General features: G+C 42.4%; 1 protein-coding gene across 1 annotated transcript in view; it reads right to left on the reverse strand.

Moving 5' to 3' along the window:
* Window positions 1–16,609, reverse strand: part of mfhas1 (multifunctional ROCO family signaling regulator 1) — a 30,366-nt gene that overhangs the window by 4,728 nt on the left and 9,029 nt on the right. The window lies entirely within an intron of this gene.

Here is a 16,609-nt window from a genome sequence, read left to right on the forward strand (position 1 = left end):
GTTCAGTCTGAATTATTTTATAATCTATTGTTTTAATTATGTTCATTTTTTGTCTTTTTATTTGTTCTTTGTTTTTATTCCTTTTCTTCATGTCGTCACTTCTTCTGTTTTATTATCAGCTGTGAAACACTTTGAAAAACATGAACCTGTATGAAGGCTGCTGTATGAATTAAGTGTGATTGATTGATTGATTGATTGATTGATTGATTGATTGATCGGTTTCTCAGCTCTGTGTTTTCTCAGGTCTGGAATCAGCTGACGGCTCAAACATCCGGCTGTGTGTCCTGAATTAGGTCAAAGCCTAATAACTCCTCCTCCTCAGAGTCCAGCAGTAACACAGAAACAGCTGACATCAAGGAGCAGGAATGTGCACATCTCACCTCCTCCTCCTCCTCCTCCTCCTCCTCCTCCTCTTCCTCCATCAGCAGGTAGACGAATCATCAGCTGCCATAAAAGGAAGCAGCCTCTCACTTCTGTTTCCCGTCTCTCCAGGAAACTCCCGCCGGGATGTTGCATTTTTCTCTGTTTTTCTTGAGAAGCAGTGGAAGGAGTCTGGCCGAGCGCTCATTCACAAACTGTTTCCAAACATCCCATTTCACTTCCTGTTCTATTGTGAGCTTCCCGTCTGACCAGCGGAGGAGGAACTGAAGGAGTTTGAGGAATCTGAGCTGCGGCCAAGCCGACCGACAGAGAACAAAGTGTACTACAGTGACTGCTGAGCTGCTCGCTGTCTGAGTTTACAGGCTTTAAAACTCACTGAACTCATCACAGACATCAGCAAACACTCTCAGATATCTGACCAACTAAATGATTCTGTCCAGAAACAGATAAAACAAAGATGAGATCTCTGAGTTTGTTTTCACAGCTGATCTGATTCATGTCAATAAAATGTCAGAAAATTGTGAAAAATGACCCAAATATCTTATTCTGTCCGACAAACAGCACAAAACTAAAATATTCTGTTTACTGTCACGTCTGCTGGAAAAGCACAACACGAAACATCACGAAACATCACGAAACAACACGTAACATCCAGACGGGGAGCTCCAGTCCTCTGCAATGAGGCCAACCAGGAAGTAACTTAGAGCTGCATTCTATCAAAAGGCCACCAGGGGGCGACCGTCTCTATACAAGTCAATGGAGAATTCACCAACTTCTCACTTGATTTCTAACCTCAGTAAACGTTTTCAAAATGTGTTTATGGTCTCAATCGCTAGTTTAAAGCCTTCTTCAATGCAGTATGATGTTCATTTGGGACATTTTGGCCTCCCTGATTTTATATGTGACGATAAAGCAGGGTATGCATTAGGGGGCGGGGCTACGTCCTGATTGACAGGTTGATTGACCAATGTCCTCGAGATCCAGCCCTCGCAACCATAGCAACTTCCCCGCTCCGCCCATGGCCCCGCCTCATGCCCATATAAGTAGAATCCGTGTTTTTATTTTTCCCAGCATGCACCTGGAATTTTCAAGATGGCGCTGCCCAGATCCGCAACTATTGGCTTCCGAGCAGCAGTCCACAAACCAATGACGATGATGTCACGGATGTTACGTCCATTTCTTTTATACAGTCTGTGGTGACATCACATAACATCACGTAACAACGCGTAACACGAATCATCACGAAACTTCACGTAACACCACCAGCACATTTCCTGTGATAACGTCTCATAATAAAGTTTCTCTTCTTATTTACGTGCTGCTGATGTTCTGATCAGTAAATAATTAAACAGAAACTGAAAACAGCTCAGTTTTTACCATTTTTACTTAAAACAGTAAAACCAATGTTTGATATTAATCCACACATCGCTGCAGCTCTCAGTAAAACCAGCCTCTCCTTGTTCTGTTCGGTCTGATGTAACCGTGATTATAATCCTATTTTTAGACGGTAAATCTGTTTTATGATGAAACACTGAACTCTGCGGCTTCAGGAGGTGAAATAAAGTCAGCTGTTAGTTTTCTTAATAAATCAACCAATAAACTGAATAATAGTAACAATGCTTTTAACTAATCATTAATAAACAGAATCTAACAGTTCATACATGTTTATAACACAATGTGGTTATAATCAGATATTAGGACGTTTAAGTGTTTATTAACTTCTCCTATAAAGACATATTATATATTATATATATATTATTAAAGCTGTTTTATTATATCAGTTTATAAAGCAGCAAACATCTATTATAACTGTTGACCGATAGATTAATAAACATTTGCTGTCAGCTGCATTAAAGTTATAAACTATTTATTACTGTTTATAAACTATTATTAAAGATAAATATCTGAACTTTGAAAACAGACTTTTTATTCCTCCTTCTTTCTGCCGCAGTCACATTTAACATTTAGTGTTGAATTATTTAAAATAAAAAAGTGCAGCAGTCCAGAAGCTGCAGAGGAACAGCAGAGAGGTGAAGGAGGTTTGTATCACAGTGACGCAGCAGTCTGATCCTCCATACTACTGATGATGATGATAACGAGGTCACTCTGAGCTCAGAACAAAAGATCATCTGTGAGCTCGGATCAGACGACGTCACAGCGAAGAGATTTAACAGAAAAACTAAATCTGATCCTCCTCAGAGCGACGTTTCACCCACTGCTGCCTGCTGGGGTTAGGGTGTGTGTTCAGGTGTGTGTTCAGGTGTGTGTTCAGTAGGGCTGGGCGATATGGCCTAAAATCAATATCACGATATATTGAGCAGTTCACCTCGATAACGATAAATGGACGATAACTACCACCAGAGCGATAGATATAACATATGTTATATCTATGCTCTGACTACCACCACCCCGTGCGCTAAAAAAAAGTTTGGCCACTAGATGGGGCTGTGGCAGCATAATTGCTCCACTCCGAGGTTAGATGTATTGCCCTGGCTGGTGACGACAGTGTTTTTGCACAACTTACATTTTACATCTTTCTGAGCAGTATCTTCCCTTTTGAAACCAAAATGTTGCCACACGATTGAAGACGCGTTTTTCTGTCTCTGGAACAAGCTGCTGCTCTTCCTCCTCCTCCACCAGGTGTACCTCCGCCGCCGGCGCTGCAGCTGCCGCTTCAACGTTTGAACTGTCGTCCATCTATCTATCTATCCATCTATCCATCCATCTATCTATCTATCTATCTATCTATCTATCTATCTATCTATCTATCTATCTATCTATCTATCTATCTATCTATCTATAAGTCATATGTCAAGTCGAAGAAGAACCAACCGTGTACCAAAATGCCGTGTGCGTAATGATATATGGTTCAACTCTTTTAAGCACCGGGCGCACGCCGGTTACGCTTGGAGTTTGTTTATGGACAGCCAAACCTGATAGCTTAGTGTCATACACCGTTGGAAACCTCTGACTATTGGCTAAAAGGATATCAACTTCATTTCACCGAATATTTCCATTGGCTGGAACAGCTGTCAATCAAACCCACGTTGTCGTCGGTCACATGTCCTCATTGGCTTTGGAGACATGTACTGCCTAATCCTAAGCACCGATTGGCTGGTGTGTGGTGTCGTCAGAAGCAGAAGAGGCTCACGGTCGTAAACATCTAGTCACGTGACTCTGAGACGGACGTGCAGGTCAGGAAATGACGTAAACGGACCGGATATGGTTTGTTATTTGTGTTATTACGTTACGTGTTGGACTAAATACATGTTGACATATTGAGGAAAGTGTTCCGGTTTTATGGAAACGGATTTCATATTTCAGCAGAATGGATACTTTTGACTTTGAAGGTATGTAGCATTATAGCTGCTAGCTTACTTTAGCTGAGTGGCTATCCGAGCTAACCGCTAATACTATTACGGCTGTGAGCAACCATATGAGTCGTGAGTGGTCTTGAATGAATCAGGAGAATCTAAGCTTTCTAACAATGTACGGCATGAATATATATGTTTAAGGGTTGGTGTTTAAAACATTCAGAAGAATGTGTGGCTACCTCCTAACATCCGTCCCGTCCCGTAGACGGAACAGCGTACGTTAGTCCTGAGGTTAAAAACCGAATATACTGACATGATCAAAATGACGTCGATTATTGTCGTAAATTTCGGTATCGATAAATTTTCGGTTTATCGCCCAGCCCTAGTGTTCAGGTGTAAATGGTAAATGGAAATGGACTGTACTTATATAGCGCCTTTCTAGTCTGTGCGACCACTCAAAGCGCTTTACATGACAAGTCATTCACCCATTCACACACATTCATACACTGATGGCAGGGGCTACCACGCAGGGTGCCAACCTGCTCATCAGAGGGAATCTAACCATTCATACACATTCATACACCGTTGGCACAGCAGCAATTAGGGGTTAAGTGTCTTGCCCAAGGACACATCGACATGTGGACTGGAGGAGCCGGGAATCGAACCACCAATCTTCCAATTGAAGGACGACCGCTCTACCTCCTGAGCCACAGCCGCCCTGTAAGGGTGGTGTGTGTAGTGTGTTCAGGTGTGTGTGTGTGTTCAGGTGTGTGTAGTGTGTTCAGGTGTGTGTGTTCAGGTGTGTGTGTGTTCAGGTGTGTGTGTTCAGGTGTGTGAAAGATACATAAGCAGTAACCACTGATACGATACGATTCATCCTCAGATCACGACGCAGAGCGATTCATAGTATACATTCCTCTCCTAGCTGACAGTAAATACACTTTTATAACTTTCATCACATCTGGCTCATAATGAAGGAAGCTGAAGATTAACAGCAGAAATGAGGAACAGTGCAGTGTGATAACCTGTGACACTGTGAGGCCGGATATCTTTACATTATAACAGACTCTGTCTCTACTCTACCAAGCCATCCAGACTCTCAGTAAACACACTGTGACTCTTCAACCACTTTAGACTTCATTATAAACCTGTGTAATGGAGCTTTTCCTCTACACAGTTCTTGCTCTACTCGGCTCTGTTTGGTACCAGGAACCTTTTCCATTACTATAGTTCCTCCTCAACGTGAGCGGGGTCGTCATAGCAACGCTGCGTTAACCTCAAACACATAACCAGTGGAGGACATGGAGGCGATGGTGTACTTGCTGCTGTATGTGTCTGTCTCACACAAAGCAAGAGAAGAGAAACCAAATCTCTGTAACGCTGTTGCCGGTATTTAAAAATGCCGGGTTTGGTTCTTGTGTGGGACGGCTCATGACTCTTCCAGTGACTCTCTGACCAATCAGAGGCTGGAAGTCTGATGACGTCACATTTTAGTATCGGCTCGGCTCGCTTGGAACCTCAGCAGAGCAGATACTAAAAAAGTACCAGGTACTATCCCTAGTGGAGGACCAGAGAAAACAGAGTTGAGTCGTGCTGGAACTGTGTAGTGGAAAAGTGCTATAATATATACTAGTGTAATATTCACACTGCTGCACTTACAGTATGTTTTTATTAACCTGCCTTTGTTTTGTTTTGTTGTGTAGTTTTATGAAGGGTTGTGATTGATTGTGTCAAAGCACCACTGTGACTAGCTCTAGTAACGTCACTGTATTTTAAGAACATCTTATCTTATCTTCTATCTTTATAAATAAACAAGTCTACAGCGTCTGTTGTTGAACGGGTGGAGCTGCTAGCTGCTAGCTGTTAGCTGTTAGCTGTTAGCTGTCGATAAATAAAGCTGTAATACTACCTGGAGTTATTCGCCTGAGATTAACCTGAATACGAGGCCGTTGGTGGAGGGGAGGGGAGGGGAGGGGAGGGGGGGGGGGGGTCAGCTTCTTAAATGTGAATATCTTCTGTATGTTTTACTCTCTGTGACAGTAAACTGAACATCTCTGAGTTTTATATTGTTGGACAGACAAAGACGTCTTTTCTTTAACTGATATCAGGACTGATGGAAATTATTTGTCTAATAACTGACTAAGCAACAGTCTCTGTAAACTTAATATATTCCACACACTGCTGCTCCTCATTTCTTTTTAAGCAGATCTGATTATCTATTAATCATTTTAGTTATTTTTCAAACACAAATGAGAAACACCGACTAGTTTCAGCTTCTCTGATGAGGTGGGGGATTTCTGCTTTTCTCTCTGATATTTGATCATTAACAGAATATTTGGGGGTTTTGGACATTTAAAGACTTCATCTTTAACTCTAGGAGGAACTACACATCATTGTTTTACTATTTTATGACTGAATGTCTGACAGAATCAATCAGTAGCTGCGTCACTAATGTAAATATTGACTAGTTACTACAGTAGCTTGGAGCCGCCTGTCTTCACACCAGCAGATGTGACAGAAACATCCAGAGATCAGAAACAGGAGCTGCGTCGCCTCCAGCTGCTCCACAAATAGTCTCTGGGTTCAGAAACCGGAGTGCCGCGGCTCAGAACGCGTCGGAGGAGTTTAAATGTGTCTGAAGGCCGAAGCTGAAAGTGTGACAGCGTCCACGAACAGCTGCTGCAAGACAGACGGAGGATTAACACGCCAAGAGTGTTTAAACAGCAGAGATCAAACACAGCACAGAGGTCACACACACACACACACACACACACACACACACACACACACACACACACACACACACACACACACACACACACACACACACACACACACACACACACTCAGATCAGCTGATAGGATCTGTGTGTGTGTTGTTTTCACACAGCAGTAAATCTGATCCCTTTTCTGAAGCCTCCAGAGTTCATTTAACTCGTTTACAACTTTAATCACCATGACAACGAGACGGAAACTAAATGAACAATAACGGCGCTGATACTTTACTGTAGAAACAGTACTAAAACAGTAATGTAGAAATACTACAATACAAGTGAAAGTACTGCAGTATTATAGTGATGTAGTATGCAGTATTACCAGTTAAATTGACTTAAGTTAGTAAAGTACGTCATTCTGCAGAAGATCAGATTGTGTTTTATATAAAATACTTTTATTAAAGTACATTATTAATACTGAAACATTATCCGGTTTAAACTATGTCTGAACTGAATGTAGGAGCAGAAGTAGCATCAAGTAAAGTAAAATCCTTAGTTACTGTTTCATCAACTAATAGAAAAATGAACTAATGATTGTTGTTCTCCAGATCCATGTGAGTCTGTTTTAAACAGCAGTGGATCTAAACTCTGCAGATCAGGATGAGAAGAGGAGCTGCTGCTATCATCTTCCTCTACATGTTTATTAAACATTAGAGCTTCTCTCTCAGGTTAAACACACATCTCAATAATAACCGTCTGTTTGCAGCTACGTCACTCAGCCCCCCCCCCCCCTTCCTTAAAACTACATTTCCCTTTAAAGAACTACAACTGCAGCAGTGTCACTGTGTTTCTGTGTAAAGACTTCAACAACAAACATGTCTGAACTCGCTGCTCGTCTCCTCTGCAGAGATCAGACGCTCAGACACTCTCCTCCCAAACCTCAATGTGACACTAACACACATAAATATAGAATAAAGAACATTATTAGATGGCTTTAGAAAGTTTTCATCCTTTTTTAAACATATGAAGTGAGTCAGTTCTGCTCCAGGACTGAGTTTATACTTCTTAGCAGAGTTACACACATTAAGAAGTCTGTTAGTGAGCTTTTCCTGCTTCCTGCTTCCTAGTGTAACCTTATCTGTTTCCTCTCCTCCCAGCGGTGGATCTACTCTGACAGCAGCAGCTCTTCTTCTTCTCTGTTATTATCTCCCGATCAGCAGCTGCTTGGTCACCGTGCTGCTTCCTCAGGAATGTGTGGCCTACTTCCACCGCTGAGGAAACGCCACCGAGAATAACTGGGTTTGGTCACCGTGCGGCTGGCGGAGAGGAAACCTGCAGGGAAGACGAGGCTCTGCTCCGACAGGCTGAACGTCAGCGTGATCACAGGAAGTTAAAGGACCAGTTCGTAGTTCATTCAGTCAGTGTGTCTTTAAATCCACACAGTCATTTAAAGTCTCTGATCAGCTTCTATTGATCTTCATCAGTGTGAGTTATTATATCAGTGATATCTGACACATTTACAGTCTTTAGCATCAGATTCCCTCTTAGTGTTTCCTGTTTCTCTGTGGTGGAAGTATAGTAACAAAAAGACTTTGGTACTAAAAACACTGTAACGCTGAAACATAGAAGATGAAGATTAGTTTACTCTCCTCCTTCCTTGCTTCTTTCTCATCCCTTTTCTTTCTTTCTTCCTCTCCTACTTGTTCTCTTTCTCTCTTTGTCTGTCTTCCTTCCTTCCTCCCTTCCTTCCTTACTTCCTTTGACCCATTCAGACTCTGAAGCTTCATATTAGCTTCAGATCTACTTTATAATCCATGTTTCCACAGAAGGAGGACTGTGGGTTTAGTCCTCCGTCACTTCCTGTAAACATGATGAAGGATCTAATGCTCAGTATGAACAGGAGGAATCATTACACACACACACACACACACACACACACACACACACACACACACAGGCAGGCGCACACACACACACACACACGGATCAGCTGCTTTAAAACTGTGAACTCTTCCTTTAACATGTGTCTGTGGGTTCCTGTGTGTGTGTGTGTGTGTGTGTGTGTGTGTGTGTGCGTGTGTGTGTGTCTGTGTGTGTGTGTGTGTGTGTGTGTATTCTGCAGATTTTCCAGTAAAGTCTCAGCTCGCTCCGTAGAGACTCTGGCTGTTGTGTAACTCTGGTATGAAAGGATTTCCATCATCAGGACGGTTTCTGCTTCCTGTCCTCAGACCTGACTCCTGTTTCATTTCACAGCTCAGAGTCCCGAACCCTAACCCACGTCAGACAGAAGATCTTCACAGCAGCTGCGCCTTCGTTCTGCTGACAGAGACGACTCCATTCAGGAGAGTAAAACGAGTCCTACGGTGACCCGGAGGTGACATTTGAGTGTGAGAGAGCCGATCCTGTTCAGAGTCAGGACGAGTTCAGCTGTCTGTGTTTATCTATCAATCACTAGTTAATGATTTATTACTTTAAGTCATTTAAGAAGAAAATATACTCAGTGATAAATATAACAGTTAACGAGACGATGAATCCATAAATCAGTTAAACTAGATTTAAAAGCAGCATCAGGTTTGTTAAAATGTACATTTAGTATTTTTGTTGGTTTTCTAGATAAATTCAGACTGAACTCCGCAGCAAGACATCATGGAGGTTACGCCCAGTTCAATATAATCAATATATTAAAAAAACATCAATAAGAGAGTCAAGGAAGGAAGGAAGGAAGAAGGACAGAGGAAAGAAGGTAGGGAAGGAAGGAAGGAAGGAAGGAAGGAAAGGAGGGAGGGAGGACGACACGAAGGTTATAGATAAATTCAGACTGAACTCCGCAGCAAGACATCATGGAGGTTACGCCCAGTTCAATATAATCAATATATTAAAAAAAGATCAATAAGAGAGATTTGAAATGACATTTAAACCATTTTATACCAAAAGACTGAATGCTCCTGAAAATGTCAAATGGTGTAACCACAAAAGAATGATAAATATTAAATGTTGTATCAGCTACAGTGTATTTAAGTGGACTTATACTAATAATGACTTCATTTAAAACATGTAAATGTTTCCTGGTCTCCATGGTAACCGGATGAAATGTAATATTTAGAACAATAGTATTCCATTAGCTTTATTTAATATAAAAGTTATAATGTAAGATCATGCCACACTAGTTGATATGGTGTTAGGTAGGAAGGGAGGAAGGAAGGAAGGATGTAAGATCATGCCAAACTAGTTGATATGGTGTTAGGTAGGAAGGAAGGAAGGAAGGAAGGAAGGAAGGAAGGAAGGTGTTTTATTGTCTATTTACTGTTTTTAAGCAAGTTGAATTATTTGGTACAAAGTTTTTATGGTTACACCACTTAGACATTTTTACCATAATCCTTCCCTTATAATCCCTTTAAATTTAAACTAAACCACATGGACACTAACAAACCTCACTGACCTATAAACACAGATAAATCAGATCGGCCAACATCAGCTGATAATGTCAGCTGGACTCTAATAATAATAATAATAATGATGATAATGATGATAATGATTCTCAGCAGCTTTGGGATTAATGATTAACTGATGATTCATTCGATCAGACTCTGCGTCATCATATTGGATCAGACTCTGATATGTTGCTGTTTGACTCTGAGCTGATAAAACTCAACAGAAGCTTAAAAACCTGTAAAAAAGATCCACTTTAAAAGGCAGATGTGGCTCTGGACAGGATTTAGATGACGAGGAGCAGCGAGTGGAAACAGTGGAATGAATCAGGTTTCAGAGTCTCAGCAGAGGAACCATGGATGTGTCTGCTGCTGGATGAACGTCTGCTCACCACAAGCAGCCGCCAGCGTCAGCACACGGCTCAATAAACACTGTTATTATCCAGCCAGACTCTGCACGCTGATAACAGCTGCTTTTACTGCTGGGGAAGATTTTAACTCCCGTTTATCAACTTTCTCTCTGTTGAGACGATCAGCGTCACTCACACAGTCTGCTGGTATCTCTGCTCCTCTGAGACTTTCTGGGTTATCTGACTAGTTTCTGGGAAATGTGAGAGCAGGTCTGGAAAAAACCTATTTTTCAGTTTAATAAGAGTTCAGCTCTGTGAGTGCAGACTCATTTATATATTTAAAAAGGAAGACAGCGAGTCACAGTAGATGTGTTAATACTTAAAAAGTCCAGAAAGGTGCTGCGTCATAGAGTCATTTATGAGAAACTTACATATTCTTTACATCTGCAGCTCAATATTAATATTCTGTGTCTCTACTGGAATATCTTTACATTATCCAATCTTCTCCTGGTCCTTTATGCAGCTGCTCAGTTCTCTCTCTTTAAGGATTTCACTTCTTTTTCTCCTTCTTTTCTTCCTTCGTCCAAATGAAGTCATTATTAGTATAAGTCCACTTAAACACACTGTAGCTGATCACATATTTAATATCTATCATTCTTTTGTGGTTACACCATTTGACATTTTGTGGTTACACCATTTGACATTTTGTGGTTACACCATTTGACATGTTCAGCAGCATTCAGTCTTTTGGTATAAAATGGGTCAAATGTCATTTCAAATCTCTCTTATTGATCTTTTTTTAATATATTGATTATATTGAACTGGGCGTAACCTCCATGATGTCTTGCTGCTGAGTTCAGTCTGAATTTATCTAGAAAACCAACAAAAATACTAAATGTACATTTTAACAAACCTGATGCTGCTTTTAAATCTAGTTTAACTGATGGATGGATTCACCACTGAGCCTTATGTATTAACCTTGAACCACAAACCACAGAATGACTGTATGGTGTTGTTCACTAATCACAGTAATTACTTGTAATTACAGTTAAATCTGAATTCACTGCAGCCTGCTGTAATGTTCAGTATAATTACCCACCATGGATTATAAAAGAGTGATTACAGCAGAATTTACTGTAAAAGGCTGCTGATTGTTTTCAGTTTTCTTATTTTCAGATCTAACAAAGTAAAACCTGATCTGTGAGTGATTATCCAACATGATGTCAGTGTGTTAGTAACTGTAGTAAAACTTTCTATATGAATAGAAGCACAGCTGATTTCTGCTCAGCACCAGAGATAATTCACAGGTCACATGACAGCGTTCATCCTGTGACATCACTGCGTGTCCGACCTGAACCTGCCGTCACATGTCTGAGATAAAGCAGCGCGGCTTACAGAGCGCTGATGTAACAGGATTGTCATCCTCTCTATGAGATTACTCACCGACACTCAGATAAATACGCTGAGGCTAAAACAGGAAGCTAAACACACACCGAGCTCGACGAGTCCGAACACGCCGCTCAGCTCCGATCATCGCGCTGCTTCTAACGTCAAAACACAAAGAGACACAAACTACAGCCAGACTCAAACTGGAGCCGATACCAAACTCCAATATATGAACAGATTATACAGATTTCCTTCACTCCTTTCCTTCCTTCATCCCTCCTTCCTCCCTCCTTTCCTTCCTTCCCTCCTTCCTCCCTCCTTCTCTTCCTTCATCCCTCCCTCCCTCCTTTCCTCCATCCTTTCCTTCCTTCCCTCCTTCTCTCTTTTCTCCCTCCTTTCTTCTTTCCTCCCTCCTTCCTTCCTCCCTCCTTTCTTTCCCTCCCTCCCTCCTTCCTTCCCTCCTTTCCTTCCTTCTTTCCCTCCTTCCTCCCTCCTTTCCTTCCTTCCTTCCTTCTTCCCCCCTCCCTTCGTTCCTTGACTCAAGGACAACAGGAGGGTTAAATAAGACAGAGATCTATTGATTCAGAAGGCTCTAAACAGCCTCTCTTCCTTCTTTCCTCTGTCCTTCCTCCCTTCCTTCCTCTGTTCTTCCTTCCTTCCTTCCTCTGTTCTTCCTTCCTTCCTCCTTTCCTTCCTTCCTTCTTTCCTCCCTCCCTCCTTCCTTCCTTCCTCTTTTCCTTTCTCCGTCCCTCCCTCTCTCCTTTCCCTTCCTCCTTTCCTCCCTTCCTTCTTTCCATCCTCCCTCCCTCCCTTCTTTCTTCCTTCCTTCCTTCCTTCTTTCCTTCCTTCCCTCCTTTCCTCCCTTCCTTCCACCCTCCCTCCTTCCTTCCTCCCTCCCTCCCTCCCTCCCTCCTTTCCTCTGTCCTTCCTTCCTTCCTCTTTTCTTTCTCCCTCCCTCCCTCCTTTCCCTCCCTTCTTTTCTTCCTCCCTTCCTTGACTCAAAGACAACAGGAGGGTTAATATGATTTTTCAGACTGAAACACAAACACATGAAAAGAAAAAAAAATCTCACTAATCACATTTTCAGCTCATGAAGTATAATAGTGAAAAGTAGGAGCTGCACCTTTATGAGTAATATCTCAATCTGCTGTTTCAGCTTTAAACTGATGACAGCATCTCTCCTCCAGTAAACCCTGCATGCTGGAAGTGACTCAGCCTCAGTTTGAGCAGCTTCTTGTCTTTCTGTATGTGTTGAACAGAAGTGGAGTCAGAAAGCAGCAGCAGCCTGAGAGCAGCTGATGTGTGAAGAGTCTCATTGTCACAACCAGCAGAGTCACAGACGCTCGGAGCTCCGACACAGAAGCTCCTTTATGTCCGAGCCGCCGTTCATTTCCACAGAACTGAGAGCTGTAACACGGACAGACATGAAGCTGAGTCACTGCAGGAGGAAGAGGAGGAAGAGGGGGAAGAAGAGGAAGAGGGGGAAGAGGAGGAAGAGGAAGAGGACGAAGAGGGGGATGAGGAGGGAGAGGGGGAAGAGGAGGAAGAGGAGGAAGAAGGGGAAGAGGAGGAAGAAGGGGAAGAGGAGGAAGAAGGGGAAGAGGGGGAAGAGGAGGAAGAGGGGGAAGAGGAGGTAGAGGGGGAATCTAAAGGGAAGGTCTCTGCTCTACATGATAACCTGTTTTTCACTTTCTGTCTGACGGGTCAATAAAAATAAATTAACTATAAATGTTAATATTTAAGCTTCACTTCAAACATCTGATTCATCTTTATGTCTCGTTTATTGAGCCGCTGCCGGCCGTGGTGCGTTCACTGACCGGCTGCTGCAGGAGTCAGAGTGAAACCTGACTGAACCTCCACCTGCCGTGCTGCATTCACTGACCAGCTGCTACAGGAGTCAGAGTGAAACCTGTCTGAACTTCCACCGGCCGTGCTGCGTTCACTGACCAGCTGCTGCAGGAGTCAGAGGGAATCCTGGCTGAACCTCCAACGGCCGTGGTGCGTTCACTGACCAGCTGCTGCAGGAGTCAGAGTGACACCAGGCTGAACCTCCACCGGCCGTGCTGCGTTCACTGACCAGCCACTGCAGGAGTCAGAGTGAATCCTGTCTGAACTTCCACCGGCCGTGCTGCGTTCACTGACCAGCCGCTGCAGAAGTCATAGGGAAACCTGTCTGAACTTCCACCGGCCGTGCTGCGTTCACTGACCAGCCGCTGCAGGAGTCAGAGTGAAACCTGGCTGAACTTCCACCGGCCGTGCTGCGTTCACTGACCAGCCGCTGCAGGAGTCAGAGTGAATCCTGGCTGAACCTCCACCGGCCGTGCCGCATTCACTGACCAGCCGCTGCAGGAGTCAGAGTGAATCCTGGCTGAACTTCCACCGGCCGTGCTGCGTTCACTGACCAGCCGCTGCAGGAGTCAGAGTGAATCCTGGCTGAACTTCCACCGGCCGTGCTGCGTTCACTGACCAGCCGCTGCAGGAGTCAGAGTGAATCCTGGCTGAACTTCCACCGGCCGTGCTGCGTTCACTGACCATCTGGAGTAAAGTGTGACTTGTTGTTTTTAATCCCAGCGGATCCTTTAAGTGGATGAAGAGAAACTGGCCGAGCAGCAGAGTGAAAGTACTGCAGTATTACAGCCAGACGTGATGCATTCAAGCGAGTCGGGTATTTAAACGTTAAAGTAGAAGAGCTGCAGTCAGTCAATCAGCTGGTTTAATAACTATAACTTAACTTATTAACTTATAATAACTTTAACTTTAAATGTGATTATTAGTTTTAATCACATTTACACTGCTGTTCTCTGAAATGTAAAAATAAAAGTAGAGTGTGTGTGTGTGTGTGTGTGTGTGTAGTAGTGTATGAGTGTGTGTGTGTGTGTGTGTGTGTAGCAGTGTGTGTGTGTGTGTGTGTGTGTGTGTGTAGTAGTAGTGTCTGTGTGCGTGTGTGTGTCTCTGTGTGTGTGCATGTATAAGTGTGTGTGTGTGTGTGTGTGTGTGTGTATGTGTGTGTGTGTGTGAGGTTCAGACTCATGAAGGTTGTTTCTGTTTCTGTGAGTTTTGTTCTGCAGTGTTTAGTCTGCTGCGTTCACTGAAACATCCATAAAAGGACAAAAACACGACTCCGAAACCAGAGGTCCGTCTGCTAAGGTATGTGTGTGTGTGTGTCTGTGTGTGTGTGTGTGTGTGTGTGTGTCTGTGTGTGTGTGAGAGAGTGTGTGTTCAGTATATTTACTTCAGTTTAGAGGTGTCAGTATTTCACTCTGACATCATCATGAACATTCCTCTCATTTAAACTTATTTTTAACCTTATTTTAAACCTATTTTTATATTTCCTGTAGTTCATCTTACCTATTTACTTATTTATTTAATGTTTTTAGATGTGTTTTTTTCTGAGTATCATTTTAAACTACTCTCTTCTCATCACTACATTTATCTGACAGTTAAAGTTCAGTCAAACAGGTCGGTGCTGTTTACAGTCACATTTTGGGGACTCGCCTCCAAAATGAAGTTCCTGTTAATATAAATAATTAGATTTTAGAGTGAAGCGTTGGTTTAAAGTTAAGTTAAGGGTTAGGGTTAGGTCTCTAGGACATTAATTTAAGTCAGAGTAGTTTCCTTTGATGTGATGTGAAGTAACACCGGCTCATATAAAGTGTAGAAGCTGTTAAAACCTGTGTATGAGTGTATGAGTCAGTATATTTTGGGGAGTTTCATGCATTTAAATACTTTGCTATTAAAGACTGGGTTATTTGAGTTATTCATTTATTTAAACATTAATTTTATTAGAAACACAATAAAACATATTCCACCTGAACCGGTGTGTTAATGGTTAATGGTGCGGTAATGATTTAACAGAACTGGACCGATATATTAACTCAGACTGGGTTCAGTTTCAATTAAACCTTTTAAAAGATCACATATATTTACTACAGTAACTTTATATATTTACTACAGTAACTTTATATATTTACTACAGTAACTTTATATATTTACTACACTAACTTTATATATTTACTACAGTAACTTTATATATTTACTACAGTAACTTTATATATTTACTACATTAACTTTATATATTTACTACAGTGTGTATTTGTGTGTTCACTGAGTCCCAGAAACTCTCCATCAGATCTGTGTCTGTGCTCTAAGTCTCACTAAGCTCCTCAGACTCAGAGTCAAACATCCTCTGATCCATCCAGAGGAAAAACAACCTTAGTGAATATATCAGTCTTCATATCAGTGTTCAGACTCTGTGTCCCTGTCACAGTTCAATAAGAGCTGCTCATCTGTGAGCTTTTGCATATCACGCTTCAACATGTGCAGCGGCTCAGTTTGTAAACACTGAAACACTGAAGCAGCTCCTGGTTCACTTTTATGTTCTCTGTTAAAACCATAACGGGTCATTAAAAGCTGTGCTCCCAGCTCATAGAACCTTATGAACCTACTAGAACACTGCGCTCCCAGCTCATAGAACCTTATGAACCTCCTAGAACACTGTACTCTCAGCTCATAGAACCTTATGAACCTACTAGAACACTGTGCTCCCAGCTCATAGAACCTTATGAACCTACTAGAACACTGTACTCTCAGCTCATAGAACCTTATGAACCTACTAGAACACTGCGCTCCCAGCTCATAGAACCTTATGAACCTACTAGAACACTGCGCTCCCAGCTCATAGAACCTTATGAACCTACTAGAACACTGTGCTCCCAGCTCATAGACCCTTATGAACCTACTAGAACACTGTACTCTCAGCTCATAGAACCTTATGAACCTACTAGAACACTGTACTCTCAGCTCATAGAACCTTATGAACCTACTAGAACACTGCGCTCCCAGCTCATAGAACCTTATGAACCTACTAGAACACTGCGCTCCCAGCTCATAGAACCTTATGAACCTACTAGAACACTGCGCTCCCAGCTCATAGAACCTTATGAACCTACTAGAACACTGCGCTCCCAACTCATAGAACCTTATGAACCTACTAGAACACTGCGCTCCCAGCATGCAGGCCTACTTGTGGTTCTTAG

This window comes from Scomber japonicus, chromosome 19, assembly GCF_027409825.1.
Source record: "Scomber japonicus isolate fScoJap1 chromosome 19, fScoJap1.pri, whole genome shotgun sequence".
In the NCBI taxonomy this organism is placed as follows: domain Eukaryota; kingdom Metazoa; phylum Chordata; class Actinopteri; order Scombriformes; family Scombridae; genus Scomber; species Scomber japonicus.